Source organism: Aquarana catesbeiana, linkage group LG10 (genome assembly GCF_042186555.1).
Source record: "Aquarana catesbeiana isolate 2022-GZ linkage group LG10, ASM4218655v1, whole genome shotgun sequence".
Lineage (NCBI taxonomy): Eukaryota > Metazoa > Chordata > Amphibia > Anura > Ranidae > Aquarana > Aquarana catesbeiana.
In genome coordinates, this window is record NC_133333.1 from 185,617,536 (window position 1) to 185,634,742 (window position 17,207).

General features: G+C 41.8%; 1 protein-coding gene across 1 annotated transcript in view; it reads left to right on the plus strand.

Annotated features, from left to right (window-relative positions):
* LOC141111074 (tyrosine-protein phosphatase non-receptor type 11-like) overlaps window positions 1-17,207 on the plus strand; it is a 231,074-nt gene that overhangs the window by 109,317 nt on the left and 104,550 nt on the right. The window lies entirely within an intron of this gene.

Here is a 17,207-nt window from a genome sequence, read left to right on the forward strand (position 1 = left end):
GAATGTTTGTGTGTATGTGTTTGTTAATGGATTAGGAAAGTAAGACAACCCTTGCACCCCTTTCTGAGATTCCCCGAGAAAGTGTGAACACACCTTGAAGGCTCCCATAGACCATGCCAAATCTGTCAAAAATCGAATGTCTATACTCTGATCGATATCTGTATAAACAGATTATTGGACACTGGGAATGTCTACACAAAGTTAAAATGGAGATCAAACAGAAGTAAAAGAGTTGCTGTACCCAACATCTTTCCTGGTTTTTAGTGGAGTGGATGGGACTCCATGCCTGATCATTTCTTTACCAGTGTCTGGCACTCGGCATTGAGATGTTTGCTACCACCAATAACACAGCTATGGGGAATTCACTGTCCAGCAATAGATGTAGTGAAAGTGGGGGGGGGGAATTTACCATATTGAGGTCCTAGATGGCTGTAAAGGTCCCACAGGAAATGAAACCCTGACCCTCTAAACCTTTCCTGAAAGAACCATAAAGGACTGCCATGGTTGGTTGGCCTTCTCATGAAGATGCTGCATGGCAGTTCGTACCCATTGGCATTATTTGTTTTCAAATAACTGGCTCACAACTAGTATGCATATCATGTAAGTCAGAAGTCCCTATCTGCATACCAGCACAATGACCCATAATATTAAAGCAAGAGGGTCACCATGACGGCTAGCATTTACAGTTGGGGTAGTAATGGTAGCCTTCATGTTTTTTTTTTTTTTTTTTTTTTTAAAGTTCACGTTAAAGCTGAAGTTTAGCATGTAAATATATTGTATGGGACACAATAATATGTGTTAGGGCGGCACAGTGGTGCAGTGGGTAGCACTCTCACCTAGCAGTAAAAAGTTTCGCTTGGTTCAAATCCCAACCACGACACTACCTGCCTGGAGTTTGCATGTTCTCCCTGTGCCTGCGTGGGTTTCCTCCAGGTACTCCGGTTTCCTCCCACACTCCAAAGACATGCTGGTAGGTTAATTGGCTTCTGTCTAAAATTGGCCCTAGTATATGAATGTGAGTTGGGGACCTTGGATTGTGGGCTCCTTGAGGGTAGGGTGCAATGTATGTGTGGAGCGCTTCGTAAATTGACGGCATTATATGGGTACCTTAAATAAATAGAGATAATTGTAGACACGCACCCACACTCACTCAGGTTGAACTGGATGGACTGGTGTCTTTATTCAACCTTACTAACTATGTAACTATGTATCCTGATATTTGAAGGCACTGCTTCTGCTAAAAATCATCCTTGCAGTAACTCCTTCACAGCCACTGGATTTTGCCCCAAGTGTCTTTCTTCCAGTCATATGAAGGTTAACAGCAGCAGCAACTGCTACTAAGAAAAGTTGCACTGCTCGCCCGCCCCCCTCTGCCCTCTCCACCATTCATATTGCTCATATTGTATCACGTTCTGTGAATGGGCGGAGGAGATCTTGTCATTCAACTGCTTCTCCATTCACAGAATGCGATACATTGTGGGAGTTTGAGGCCTGTGAATGGCAGAGAGGACAGAAGGATGCAGCCTAGCAGAAGCAGCTTCCTACATGTAATGAGATATACTGTATACACTATTACACCTAGCTAATGTATATGGTGGTGTACCCCCCCCCCCTCAAAAAACATACTACACTTGCCAGATGTACAACTTTTGCTGATAAGATCTGGTAACATTATGAGGTTAATTTACTAAAACTGGAGAGTGCGAAGAGACAGTGAGACAGACTGTTTAGACTTCAGTTTGCCTAGCACTGAAAAAGTAGTAAAAATGTAAATGGTCAAAATACTTAAAGGGTAACTCCACTTTTGTGGTTAAAATAGCAAAAAAATTAAATATAGCACATACAATTGCTACACAAGTCATATTGTAATTGAATGTTTTTAAAAATGACCTTTCCTTTTCAATCTGCAGTGCTGTAATTTTCTGTAAAATGCAATTCAATATGGCAACCTGAAGGCATTTTGTACAACATTGCTGTAGTCTGTAGTCTGCAGACTTCTGAGCAGAAACGGGTAGGAATCTGCAACAATGTTAAATTCCTTACAATGTATATTGATCACTCAGAGGGGATTGGTTTTTCACAACAAAAGTGGAGTTACTCTTTAAGTTAGAAGTCCAAGTTAAAGGCAGTAGAATATTTCATAGAGGAACACGCATAAATATAATCGGGTAATACATTGGCATTCTCTCCTCTGAATGAGTGTCTATCTAACATGCAAATTAGCAACTAAAAAGGAGGAGTGCAAGTTCCGTGGCTTCTACACCAAAGCAGGAATGGAGACGTTTGCTTGAACTCTGCTGTGGGCCAACCCTTCACCATAATTTTAAATTGTATATAAAGCCCAAACTTTTTTTAGTTAAACAGTTAAAAGTGTAGGCATGGGGGGAGGATATGGGGTTGAAAAGCAGCAAAGATGTATCTACTGTACCTGCTTTCAAAAGCAAGACCTGTGATACACAACATGCATGCTATGTGACCAGACGTTCTACATTGTTGGCTCCTGTGTCAATAAAGCCGTCATTTACTTTCACTGACGAATTTACTTAAATCCTCGCCCTACCGCCATGGCTCCATGTAACGTGACCTTGATTTAGGTCATGGCAGGATCCTTATTTTTTTTTACTTTTATTTGTTTGCTGTCTTTCATGCTGCTGCTCTCAGAACCTGTTGACTGCTTGCGTGATTAAAGTGGATCTGGCTTCTTTACAGCTAAGGCCTGCTTTTAGAAATTTGGCAGAATGTTAGAATTTAGAAAAGCAGCTGAGCTCAGCATTCCTTGGTAATGTGACTATTTCTGCCTATAAGCAGTACATGCAGCGTCATCCTCACACACTAACCTTTACTGACTTGTCAAGTTCTCAGCCATACAGATAAGCCTATAGATAGTGAACATGCACAGTTTGCCAGGATATTGAAACCAGCTTGTATCAGTCCGGGAGGAGAGTACATGTCCTTGTGCTGCTTTTCTTCTTTTTTTTTTTTTTTTTTCTTTGTTAGTCTTTGGCCATATATGGTATAGATTTCTATAAAAGATGCAAGATGTACCCCTTTTTATAGCAGACAGATAGTGAAAACACCCCTATCATGTCTACCCTGCTTCCTTATAAAAAAAATAAAGAATACATTTAAAAAAAAGCCTTGCAATACCTGTCCTGCAAGACACAATGCATGGCAAGTCATGTGATCTAGGTATGTCCTTGTGTAACCTAAGCTGAATGAGCTTAGGAAATACTGTTCAAGCAGGAATGGCAAGTATCAGTATCTCTGACCTAATATCTCTCTCTCTCTCTCTCTCTCTCTCTCTCATATATATATGTATATTTATATCTCTCTCATATATATATATATATATATATATATCTATTTTTCCCTTTTCTATAAGTGATCACTTACCCTTTGTTCTCAGCTGCATAAGGAGCTCAGGGAGCTGGGAGAGGAAAAGCAGCAGCACACTGGTCTTCCCAGTTAAATGTCTGTGCAGGAGGGGTATGTCGGCACAAGTCTGATCATTGGAGAGCAGGCGGTGTTTCCAGCACAGTTCAAGAACTGATCACTCTATGCTGGCATGCCTAGTGTGGTCAGTTTTTAATAGGAAAGCAGAGGGACTGGCAGGAACCCCAGGGATTTCACATAAAGGAAGCAATACAAAGAGAACCTGATACATTTTCATGCAAGTACATGGTACAGCAGGCACGTACAGGAATATGACATGTTGGGGTAACCTGTTCTTTAATATAGGGTGATTCCATGACTGTTTTTTAGGGCTGCTGAGTTGCAGTTTTACCACCCACCTAAACCAAGAAATAAAGGTGCGTCAAAATTTAAACTGCATGTCACATTTGGGAGGCAGTACTGCCCTCAAGCACAACCCATTTAAGTGAATGGGGCTACAGTGCATCAGGGTTAACGTAGGTGATGAGAAAGCGACATATCACCTCCTTACTACTTCTGAAACACCCTCTGAAAAACGATCCAATTGCCTTCAGAGGGGCGACAGTATAGCCATATGTATGAATCCGCCTTTACTTTACCATTTTTTTTTCTGCTCTCCAATGAGAGCCTATAAAGTCCTCTTTATTTGTTGTCTGCCTCTAAAAATTCAAGGGGGTTTGCATAAGCTTTTAGGAGGGAGGAGGTGTATTCCTTCTCTGGCTCATTTAAATGTGTGTGTGTGTGATCAATAGCAGAAGACCAGTTTTAACGTGGGCTACTCACAGCATAGCAGTCAATTTTGTGCAGGAACAGTGGAAAATAACCTCCACCAGCTGACTGGTGCTATAGACCTGTAGGAGGATTGAATTGTTGTCTTTGGGTGTTTGTTCCATTTTAATTTCTGCGTAAATTGAAAAGAAGATTTGCATACTGCATGGGAGAATACTGCCTTATTAAAAGTCATTGTGCCTACATAGTGATGACTGCAGTATTTCCAATGACTAATGCAGATTTTGTGTGTGGGGTCATGTGCCCTAAATAAAAAGGACAGGGGACTGAAAAAAATCTATTTACACAAAATGGATGATGGAAAACTATTACTAACTTTACCAGATTGCGTCTACTAAAGCATTTCCTAGTAAACGTATGCCATTGGGTTTCTGTGTTCTTGGCATCTTGACATTCATTTTATAAGTGCTGTTTACATCTACCTGTGTAATGAGAGAATGAAAGTTGGAGGACAAGAGATTAAAAAAGTGTATATGTGTGTGTATGTGTATATATAATATAATATATATATATTCACAGAATAGAAATACAAATCAAATTTTAATATTTTGTGTGACTATCCTTTGCCTTCAAAGCATGAATTCTTCTAGGTACACTTGTACACAATTTTTGAAGGAATTCGGGAGGTAGGTTGTTCCAAACATCTTGGAGAACTAACCACAGATATCCTGTGGATGTAGGCTGCCTCAAATCCTTCTGTTTCTTCATGTACTCCCAGACTCAATGATGCTGAAATTAGGGCTCTGTGGGGGCCAAATCATCACTTCCAGGACACTGTATTCTTCTTTACACTGAAGGGATACAGAATCTCACAAAAGTGAGTACACCCCTCACATTTTTGTAAATATTTTATTATATCTTTTCATGTGACAACACTGAAGAAATGACACTTTGCTACAATGTAAAGTAGTGAGTGTACAGCTTGTATAACAGTGTAAATTTGCTGTCCCCTCAAAATAACGCCACACACAGCCGTTAATGTCTAAACCGCTGGCAACAAAAGCGAGTACACCCTTAAGTGAAAATGTCCAAATTGGACCCAAAGCATCAATATTTTGTGTTGTCACCATTATTTTACAGAACTGCCTTAACCCTCTTGGGCATGGAGTTCACCAGAGCTTCACAGATTCCCACTGGAGCCCTCTTCCACTCCTCCATGATGACATCACTGAGTTGGTGGATGTTAGAGACCTTGCGCTCCTCGACCTTCCGCTTGAGGATGCCCCACAGATGCTCAATAGGGCTTAGGTCTGGAGATATGCTTGGCCAATCCACCCCCTTACGTTCAGCTTCTTTAGCAAGGCAGTGGTCGTCTTGGAGGTGTGTTTGGGGTCGTTATGATGGAATACTGCCCTGCGACCCAGTCTCTGAAGGGAGGGGATCATGCTCTGCATTAGTATGTCATAGTACATGTTGGCATTCATGGTTCCCTCAATGAACTGTAGCTCCCCAGTGCCGGCAGCACTCATGCAGCCCCAGACCATGACACTCCCTCCACCATGCTTGACTGTAGGCAAAACACACTTGTCTTTGTACTCCTCGCCTGGTTGCCACTACACATGCTTGTCACAATCTGAGCCAAATAAGTTTATCTTAGTCTCATCAGACCACAGGACGTGGTTCCAGTAATCCATGTCCTTAGTCTGTTTGTCTTCAGCAAACTGTTTGCGGCCTTTCTTGTGCATCATCTTTAGAAGAGGCTTCCTTCTGAGACGACAGCCATGCAGACCAATTTGATGCAGTGTCCGGCATATGGTCTGAGCACTGACAGACTGACCTCCCACCCCTTCAACCTCTGCAGCAGTGCTGGCAGCACTCATACACCTATTTCCCAAAGACAACCTCTGGATGTGACGCTGAGCATGTGCACTCAACTTCTTTGGTCGACCATGGCGAGGCCTGTTCTGAGTGGATCCTGTCCTGTTAAACCGCTGTATGGTTTTAACCACCATGCTGCAGCTCAGTTACAGGATCTTGGCATTCATCTTATAGCCTAGGCCATCTTTATGTAGAACAGCAGTTCTTTTTTTCAGATCCTACTTTGGTTCTTTGCCATGAGGTGCAATGTTGAACTTCCAGTGACCAGTATGATAGAGTGAGGGCGATAACACCAAATTTAACACACCTGCTCCCCATGCACACCTGAGGCCTTGTAACACTAGCGAGTCACATGACACCAGGGAGGGAAATAGCTAATTGGGCCCAATTTGGACATTTTTCCTTAGGGGTGTACTCACTTTTGTTGCCAGCGGTTTAGGCATTAATGGCTGTTTGTTGAGTTATTTTGAGGGGACAGCAAATTTACACTGTTTTACAAGCTGTATACTCACTACTTTACATTGAAGTAAAGTGTAAGTGTATTTATATATATATATATATATATAATATATATATAATCTCTCCCTCTCTTTATATTATTCTCTTATTCAGAGAATTTGAATGATAACACGAAAGCATTTCTTTCACTCATGGTTAGTGTTTGGCTGAAGGCATTTATTATCAATCAACTGTGTTTACTCTTTTTAAATTGTAATGGCAACAGAAACTACCCAAACGACCCTGATCAAAAGTTTACATACCCTAGTGATTTTGGCCTGATAACATGCACACACGTTGACGCAAAGGGGTTCGAATAGCTATTAAAGGTAACCATCCTCACCTGTGATCTGTTTGCTTGTAATGTGTGTGTGTGTGTATAAAAGGTCAGTGAGTTTCTGGACTCCTGACAGACCCTTGCATCTTTCATCCAGTGCTGCACTGACGTTTCTGGATTCTGAGTCATGGGGAAAGCAAAAGAAATGTCAAAAGATCTGTGGGAAAAGGTAGTTGAACTGTATAAAACAGGAAAGGGATATAAAAAAATATCCAAGGAATTGAGAATGCCAATCAGCAGTGTTCACACTCTAATCAAGAAGTGGAAAATGAGGGGTTCTGTTAAAACCAAACCACGGTCAGGTAGACCAACTAAAATTTCAGTCACAACTGCCAGGAAAATTGTTAGGGATGCAAAGAAAAACCCACAAATAACTTCAGGTGAAATACAGGACTCTCTGAAAACATGTGGTGTGGCTGTTTCGAGATGCACAATAAGGAGGTACTTGAAGAAAGATGGGCTGCATGGTCGAGTTGCCAGAAGAAAGCCATTGCTACGCAAATGCCACAAAGTATCCCGCTTACAATACGCCAAGCAGCACAGAGACAAGCCTCAAACCTTCTGGCACAAAGTCATTTGGACTGATGAGACCAAAATTGAGCTTTTTGGCCACAACCATAAATGCTACATTTGGAGAGGAGTCAACAAAGCCTATGATGAAAAATACACCATTCCTACTGTGAAACACAGAGGTGGATCGCTGATGTTTTGGGGATGTGTGAGCTACAAAGGCACAGGAAATTTGTTCACAATTGATGGCAAGATGAATGCAGTATGTTTATCAAAAAATACTGGAGGAACATTTGCATTTATCAGCCATGAAGCTGTGCATAGGACGTATTTGGACATTCCAACATGATCATGATCCAAAACAAAAGGCCAAGTCGACCTGTCATTGGCTACAGCAGAATAAAGTGAAGGTTCTGGAGTGGCCATCTCAGTCTCCTGAACTCAATATCATTGAGCCACTCTGGGGAGATCTCAAACCTGCAGTTCGTGCAAGACAGTCCAAGAATTTATGGAACTGGAGGCTTTTTGCCAAGAGGAATGGGCAGCTTTACCATGTGAGAATATAAAGAGCCTCATCCACAAATACCACAAAAGACTTCAAACTGTCATTGACGTTAAAGGGGGCAATACATGGTATTAAGAACTGGGCTATGTAAAATTTTGATCAGGGTCATTTGGGTAGTTTCTGTTGTCATGATTTCAAGAGTAAACACAGTTGATTGATTGAGAGGTGAACATTTTGCCATGCAGGAACTTGTGCTTTGCACTCCATCTGTCATTCATGTAGCCAAATGCCAAACCTTTGCTTGCTTGATCACTGCTGATTGGCTTTCTCTGCTTGTACAGCTGTCCCTAACCTACAGCAATTATCACATGACTATTGATGTGGCCTTTGGCTAAGTGATTGGCACTGAAAGTAGGTCAGAACACTAGTTTGCGTAAAAAAGTTTTCTTTTTCTTTTTTTATCATTTCTATATTAACTTTAACATAATCTAAAGTAACAGGGTGGTATGCATGGTAGGTTTTTGATCTGTTTGTCAGCATAGTGGGGAGTTTTCTTTTCAATGGACTCAACCAAACTAAATTGTTTTGTAAGCTAAAGACAATTTCTTAGAGGCAATATTGACCAGACAGGTAGAAAACATGGCCTGTTTTTTGTTTTTTGGTATCTTGTTTATAAGATGTTGGAGCTATCTGAATGTGCCTGCCTTCTACATTTCCTTAAGGCCCGGTTCACACTGATGCGAGTTCATAACCAATGCGATGTATCAAAAACACTTTAAATTCTCATGTCATCCCTAAAGTCATTGTTTTCAATGACGGTCGTTCACATACATGCGTTGCGATTCCTCTACAAATGCGATGCAATAAAAAAAAAAAGGGTCTTGTGCGAGTTTACTGCGTTGCGTTGCAAATTTAGTCTCCATAGACATCAATCTTGAATCGCATTAATGGTTCATATATGTGCAAATTCCACCACACTACTCTCCACAAAAACCAGGAAGTACACAGGAAATTAATACCTTTTTTTTTTTTTTTTTTTTACATTATGATTCCATTGGCTAGAATATCAATCGCAGCTATGTCCAACTTGCGGTAAAATCTCGGTAAATTTGCGGTTAATTTGCACCTCACACAGGACAAAATACGGAACAAATTCACAGCGCATCAGTGTGAACCGAGCCTTAAAGAAAACTGTGAATGAACTGAGTATCTGTGTTCTTGCATGCAGCTAGCCTGAATAATACCTGCAGACGTTGACCCATGCCCAGTTAACCTTTCATGTCTGTCTATGTACAGTTTTCCATAGTGCCCTAGACACTTTGTTAGAAACAGGAAAGCAGTTGGAATGATATCAGTAGACATTAAACACACTTATCTTCAATGTGCTATTTGCTACTGAAATATACTGCTTGTAGCTCTGGCTTTATCTGTTTATCTTTTATGTTTATGTAGTTTAAATAGACCATTTCCTGTTTCAGCAATCTTCTGATTAATGATGAATTAAAGAACTATGGATTCTTAGCCAGTCCTCGTTACTTCATATTAAACTCCTGTTTCCAGAGGGTAAAACTGATATTGATACAAGCAGAAATGCACTACAATGTTGTTTTAAAAAATAACAAATCACATGTCTAGTGCATGAAACAATGGTGCATCAGTAGTACTTCAATTGATTGCACACCTTAATATACCTGTAACACCACCCTCCAGCCTCCACACTTTTCAACAAAAAATAAAAATAAACAGTCCCCCACCTTCATTACATTCTGGTGTAAACCATGAAGGGGGAAGCAAAATTCAAGCTGCTAGGATGTGGTCATCCTGGCCTCCAGGTTCAACAACAAGTGGAACAAATTAGTGGCCAAGACCAGGACCCTCTAGCCTTAGGAGTAGATGCTCTGGTGATTCCTTGGACTCAGTTCGAGCTGATTCATGCCTTCCCTCCGATGAAGATCCCTCCTCAACTGCTACGCAAGATAGAGGCGGAATGGGTTTAGGTGATTTTCATCACACCCAATTGACTGAAAGAATAGGGGTATTTCTCGCTCTGTAATTCCCACTTTACTTGGAGCAGGGAAATATAACCCACACAACATTTGCTATCACATATGGAAAGCTTTCTTTGCCTGGTGTGAGGACAGGAAGCTGAGTTCTGGAGAATAATCTATTTTTCGCTCTTGGGGAATGTTCTAGCTCTATACGCTATTATTTTTTCCTCTCTTCAGTCTGGTTTTGACCAGCATCTAGCTCTGAGTACCCTTAATTGGTAGGTTTCTGCTTTAGCCATTAAACTCCCCACTCAAGTCTTTGCTTCTGAGAGTTGCTCATTTAAATCCCCCAATTCAACCTTGTGTGTCACCTTAGAACCTCGACCTGTTACTTTCTGTACACCAGAGACACCCCCCCCCCCTCCCGAACCCGAACCGATTAGAGACATTCCATTAGAAGACCTAACTTGTGAGGTTATTTCCTGGTCGCCATTATATCAGATAGGTGTGTTTTTTTTATTTGATGACTCTGTATTCTTACTTGTTTTGGATAAAGACAAAATCCTTTTGAGACCAAAACCTTCTTTCACTCTCAATGAAGACTTGGCCCTTCCTTACTTTTGTCCTGCCCAAAACATGGCTAAGAAATTGCCCTACTTTGCCTGTATGCTGTCAGGGCTATCAGGGTCTAGCTAGCAACTATAGTTTCTTTTCATAAAGGGCTTCCTGCTCCACCATTGTCAGGAAAATCGGGCAACTTTTTTCCCGGACCTATGCCCTTAGGTAAATCTTCCTTTCCCTATTGAAGCCTATTACACGAGGGCTGTTGGTGACTTTTGGGCTTTTTTTTCATCATCAAGTATCTGCTGCCCAGATTTGCAAGGCGGCCACCTGAAGTTCACATGTTCTTTAAATTCTACCAGGTGAATGTTCAGGCCTTGGTTGATGCAAGCTTCAAGCTGTTCACTGGGCTGCATGTGATGCATTCTGAGTTATAATTGGGTTACAGAACGATATTTCTATCATAGTCATCAACAGTAGCTAAGATCTTACAGGATGCACGGCAAATTTGTTTTGGGGGCAATTGCTTTTTTAGGGTCCATATCAGTGGGTGAGTTTCGGTCCTGGACACAGCTAACTTCTGAAACAAATCATATTGAAGAAACTAAGATGGCTACTTAGTAATTTGTTATGCAATCAATAATTATGCCTTGCTCTGTTATTTTTCAGTGTAAAATAGAGGTGCACTGAATGGAAATTTTGGTGCCAAAACCAAACCGAAAATTCAGGATGCATGTGGCCAAAAAACAGTTTTTTAAAAAAATACAGTTTGCTCCATATGGTAATACAGTGTGAAATCTTCGAACCTTTGTGAAATGATCACATAGATTAATGTCACGTTTTTCAGCGATATACCGATTTGTAAGGTTTTATATATTGCCAATATTTAGGTTTGGGAACTTTTTTTTCCTTCTCATGTAACACAAATTTTTAAGAACATTTCTTTAAGTACATGTTAAAATAAACAAAAAAATTACAGACTTAAGAGTTAGACATTGCAGGCTTAAAGTATTAACTGACACCGGAAAACCACCCACGTGTACGTATGCAAGACTGCACAAAGAAATTTTTTTGTATAATGGAGCAGAGTGGAAATTTTATCAACAAAAAAAAAAAAAATTGATAAAAAAAATTCCATTTCCTGCAACCACCTGTCCACAGTAGTTTACACCATAGATGGATGTGTGATAACTAAAATCAGTTGTATGAATTTTTAAAGCAAATTAAACTTGGGGGCCCATCGTAGACTAAAGGCCCACCAGAGCTCCTCCATCTGGTAATGTCTGGTCAGCCTGACACTAGAGCATGAACTGATCGTATTCTGGGAAATGTAGATCGAGTTCTGGTGGAGGGATTGCAATAGAAATGTGTCAAGGAAGCAATAGTGTATGGTTAGCAAGTGTACATTTTGAGCCATTATTTTGACATTTGGCTGAATGTAGGTTTGCAGTGATGCAGGAAGGGGCGGGCCAGAGCCCTGACTCTGCATTGTAAGTCATTGTTTGTATGATAGCGTGCCACAGGATTCGGGTTTTTCCTGGCCTGGAAGACAGCTCAGAGTATGTGAGACAATACTAGATGACTCCAGTTTACTTTTTGCTCTGATTTTCTAACTTTTATTTACTTTGACCTGAATTGTTTTGAAGTGACCCACACTTCCTGTTTTATGGTGACAACTCTCACTTACTGTACTGAATCTATGAAGGAGCAGCCATATTACCAAACATTCTTGCCATACACTTGGCAGTTTTGGAGGCTTTCCATCAGCGTTTGAACAAATCACGTGGAACTGAGCTGTCCACAGCATGCTAAATGTTTTCCAGTTTAAAGCAACCATACAGGTAAAAAAAAAAATATGGAAGTATAGCACAAGTCAATGCATGACAATGCCCCTTCCCCAACACAATAATAATAATTTTAAAAAATATAGGATAATGTAGACACACAAACGAGAAGTCATCATAACTGTTAAAATGTGAAATACACCAAAAATTTTTTTTTTTGCTCATTTGCTGTTCAAGCCTTGTAAAGGAAACCCTGGAATCCCCATAGTGACAGCCAATGAGAAATGTTCTGACTCTCCGACCTGTATTACAAGCAGTCTGAGCATCACTGCAGCTTTTAAATCAAGATATCACACAAAGCTTCCCCTGTGTTGCCATTTCCCCTTTGTGCCCTTAACCCCTTCATCACTAAAGCAACTGTCTGCGAATGTCAGATTCCTTCACAATTACAGCTTTTGTCTGGGTACAAAGAGGAATTCTCTTCATGCCAAAACCCTCTGGCAACGCCATCCCAAAGCAGTGAACTCCGGGGTGGTGGTGGAAGGCGCGTGGTGCTGTGCTGAATCACCATCGCTCTGCTCTGGCTGCCAAACAGATGGAAGCTGCAGGCATCAAAATAGCTCTGTGCCTGGTGCCATGTACTAAATCCTCTGTACTTTCATCTAAGAACATTTCATATGCAACACTTTGCATAAGTAATCACCCCCTTGGACTCTTCCATTATTCGTAGTGTTACAAATTGGAATTAAAGTAGATGTAAATAATTCAATAATTTCAAATGCACAACCTAATTAACACTTAGAAATGTGTAATATGTTTCATTGTGATACAAATGATAATTGAAAAAGCAGATCTTTGTTGGTTACAAGGTCCGGGGTAGAGTCACCTTGGAATGCAGCAGTATTGGCAAGGTTAAACCGTTTTGTATGTCTGGGTCCTGAATTTTTTCGCCAATTTTCCTTGGCAGAGTTTTTTGGCTTTATCAGATTGGAGTGGGATATTGGTCAACAACAATTTGTCAAGTCTGACCACAGGTCCTTAAAGGTCTGGGTTGGGCCATTCTGAGACCTTCAGGTTCTTGGTTTTTACCCCTCTACATGGTAGTGTGGGTGTGCTATTCTGCTGAAAGGTGAAACTCCTTTCCTGTTGTTGATCGCTTGAGACTCAAATCAGTTTCCTTTTAGTGCAATCTAGCATTTTTCTCCATCTATCTTGCCCCTTATCAGCATGCATTACCAATGGTGTAGTTAGTATATTGAGAAGAGATGGCAACAGGATGCAGTATAAAAAGAAGTCAACCCAACAGAGGCAGTTTTATGCTTTGGGCGATGTCCCGCTGGGACACCAGGGTCCTGCCATTCATGTGGATGTTAACAGATGCATGCGTACCACTTATGTAAACAGTGTTGCTGACCAAGTATACCCTTTATTGGAAATGGATTCCCTGATGGTAGTGGCTTCTTTTGACAGAATAATGAGCCTTGCCACACTGCAATAATGGTTCGAGATCATTTTGAGGAACACAACAACAAGTTTCAGGTGTTGACTTGTCCTCCAAATTCTTCAGATCTCAATCCAATTGAGCTTCTGTGGGATGTGCTACAAAAACAAGTCCAATCTATGGAGGCCCCTCCTGGCAACTTACAGGACTTAGAGTGATTGTTAACAATCATCTTAAAAAAACCCATTCAGTTGAAAATAGAAATCAAAGGTGAAACATTTGTGTGTGTGTGTGTGTGTGTGTGTGTGTGTGTATATATGTGTATATTATCATTATAAATGCCTTTTTTTCTTTTTTATGTGATCACATTCCCTCTGTTCTCGGATGCGTAAGAGCTGGGTTGGAGAAGCAATAGTACATGGAGCTTCCCAGTGAATGTGTGTGTGTGTGTGTGTGTGTGTGGGGGGGGGGGGGGTAGTGTCAGGAGGACAAGTAAGACCATTGGAAAAGAGCAGCTAGAGAACTGACTACAGTGTGTTCTCCTGCTTAGTGCGGTTAGTTTTTAATAGGAAAGCAGAGGGACTGGCAGGAATACCAGGGATTTTACGCACGGGAAGTGATAAAAAGAACACGGTACAGCAGGCACAAATCAAGAACATGAAATGGGGTAATAAACACTTTAAAGAATCAGCTACTGACAACTTAATGCCAGATACCACCGCATACCTACAGAGCTCTAGTGGCATCTCTGCTTTGACAGGTCAGGGCTGTTCTGGCCGCAAAAGGGGACCTACTCGATATTAGGTGGGTGGTCAAGTTATGGCTAATTGGTGTATATTGAAATTACAAAAGGTATATACTGTATATTTGGCTCCAAATGGAGAGTTTCAATTTTAGTGCTCCTGCCCACCTTAATTCATTACGAAAAGCTTTCCCCTTACAAGGGTTTTTCAGCATCGCACAGATACAAGGAAAATATTCAGCCTCTTTTCTATTTTGGTCTTTAGACCATCAGGCTGCTTCAGCCCAGACTGATTACAGTAACTGTCAGGCTAGCCATGTCTGCTCTGCACATGCTCTTTGCATGTCTGTATACAGACACTGCTTCTGCAGCAATCGGTCTCCTCAAAGCAACCATACGTTGATCAAAATTTCAGACGAAAGCCATACATGGATTGAAAAGTTCAGCAAGGACTGGTCAAATTTGATCCATGTATGGGCAGGCTGGTTGTGCAGATGTCGATGGGTAGATTGACGTCTGTACAACCAGCCTGCTGTGTTTTCTCGAACAATCAGTTATGCCAGCTATAGCCGGAGGCACTGATCAGTGTATTCTGAAGGCGGGGAAGTATTTCCATTGTCAGAATACAATAATTCAGCTGGGGGATTGGGGGAATTCCCCCATCCACATTGGGTGTGTGGATGGGGGAATCGGGTAATTTTTTTTTTTTTTTTTTTGCATTCAACCCACTGGTTGAGAAAAAAAAAAAAAAAAAAGATTACTGTATGACCTGCTTTAGATGGGAGCCCTGACTAAATAGAGAATGTTCTCTTTGTGTGGTTATTTAGATAATCAAATTAGTCAAAGGGTTATTGTTAAGTTAAAGTAACACTAACTTGTATTCCTATTTTTTTTTAAATATCTGCTATTGCTCTCAGCCTCATCCAAATCCCTTTACTGCTGTGATCGGACTTCCTGTTGGAGGGTGACTACATTCATTCTCCGTGGTCCCACAGTATATATGAGCGTAGCCACCCTCGCTTGCTTCCCAGATGGATTATGGACCATACTCCATACCACTAGTCATTCTCAGGAGGAAGCAAGAGAGGGTTGATGAGAGCAATAGGTTTTTTTTTTAAAATTCAGAATGCAAACTTGAATAGATATTTTTTTTCTTTTTAGGCTGGGTTCACACCATTGCGAATTGCAATAGCAAGAGATTTTGACCGCCTCTCTATGGAGCCGGTTCATATTTCTCCGCTGCAGCTTTGGTGCGAATTTGCACAGGAGCCCTGTGCATCTTTTGGTCTGTTTAAAGTCTGAATTCAGCCTGAAATTGGACCTGAAACGGTGAACCAGGACGTACCGGACCCCTGCTGGGAGCTGCATGCGGCGATGGTGTGAACCCAGCCTAAATCCAGAGTCTGGTGTCACTTTTACCACTAAACTTTGGTTTTAAAAAAATTGTTCTTAAAAGAGAAGTATGGGTTTGGGGGGTTTTCCTCCATCATACTTCAGTCTGCTCTCTGCTGAAAACGGGTCACAGGAGTGCAAAACGGATTGCACGCCTGTGATTCATAGTACAGCCAAACGAGCTCAGGCTGGGCTCCTTGTTTAACTCAAACTCTCAGCCTCCTCTAAACCTCCAAATTAAAAAAAAAAAAAACATTTTTGAACTGTTGTGATCTCTATGGTCCCACTGTATGTAGTAATATAGCCACCGTCTCTTGCTCACTCCCTGAGATGGACTAGGCACTATGGGATTTGTAGTGCCTGTGACCACAACTACCATGCACTGCTCATTCCAAATATATGGAAGTGAGGGGAAAAGGAGAGGTTCAGTTGCTCTCAAGGAAGCAGAAAACACAGCAGGAAATGATAGATTACAAGACCAATAAAGTGGTAGTCAAGTCTTCTTTTTGAATTGTACTTACAGGTGAGCCTATAATGAGGTTTACCTGTAGGTAGAGTAACTATATTAGCACTGCATGCAGCTGGTGACGTCACCGGTGCATGAGCTCTGATAGGACTGCATACCTGTGCCTTCCCTTCAGATCTCCGTCCTGCAGCCATGACATTGAGTGATGTCATTGAGGCTTGGCCAATCAGACAGCCAGAGCACTTGGAAGGAAGACTGGGTGAAGATGGGACCCCTGTCAGTGGTGACAGCGCGCTGCTGAAGGACTTTGTTCTAAAGCAGTCGTTCTCAACCTGGGGGTCGGGACCCCCTTGGGGGTCGAATGACTATTTGCCAGGGGTCACCAAATCCTGGGCTGTTCCTGAAGCCCACGCCACTCTCCCAGCCTTTTCGCAGCCGCCCAGCAGGGCTCTCTCTGGAGCCTGTGGCCGCCCAGCTGGGCTGTTCCTAGAGCCTGCAGTCGCCCACTCAGCCTCTTCGTAGCCACTCATTCAGTTCATGGCATGGGTGGGGGGCAGAGACTAGAGGTCAGCTGACTGGTGAGGAATGTGAAGTGGGAGGGTCTGGAGGAGACCCTATCTCCTGATTTCGGCATAGGTGTCACTGCTGCGAGACACCACAGAGCTGGAGACACAGTGAAGCCAGAGACATAGTGAGTAACACTACCTGTGATTATAGTTGCCATTAAAAGTTCCCACTACAGTTCTCAGATCAGCAAATGACCTTGATCAAGAGCACCAAGTTGTTTGATCAGAACTCCCCCCAGCACTGCCACTCATCCCACCCCACACCAGAACTGTCACTAATCCCAACTCCACACCAGCAATGCCACTCATCCCATTCCCCCCACTCCCCACCAAGGAATAAAAATAGAGAATACATGGAAGGGAGAGAAAAAGAGGAGG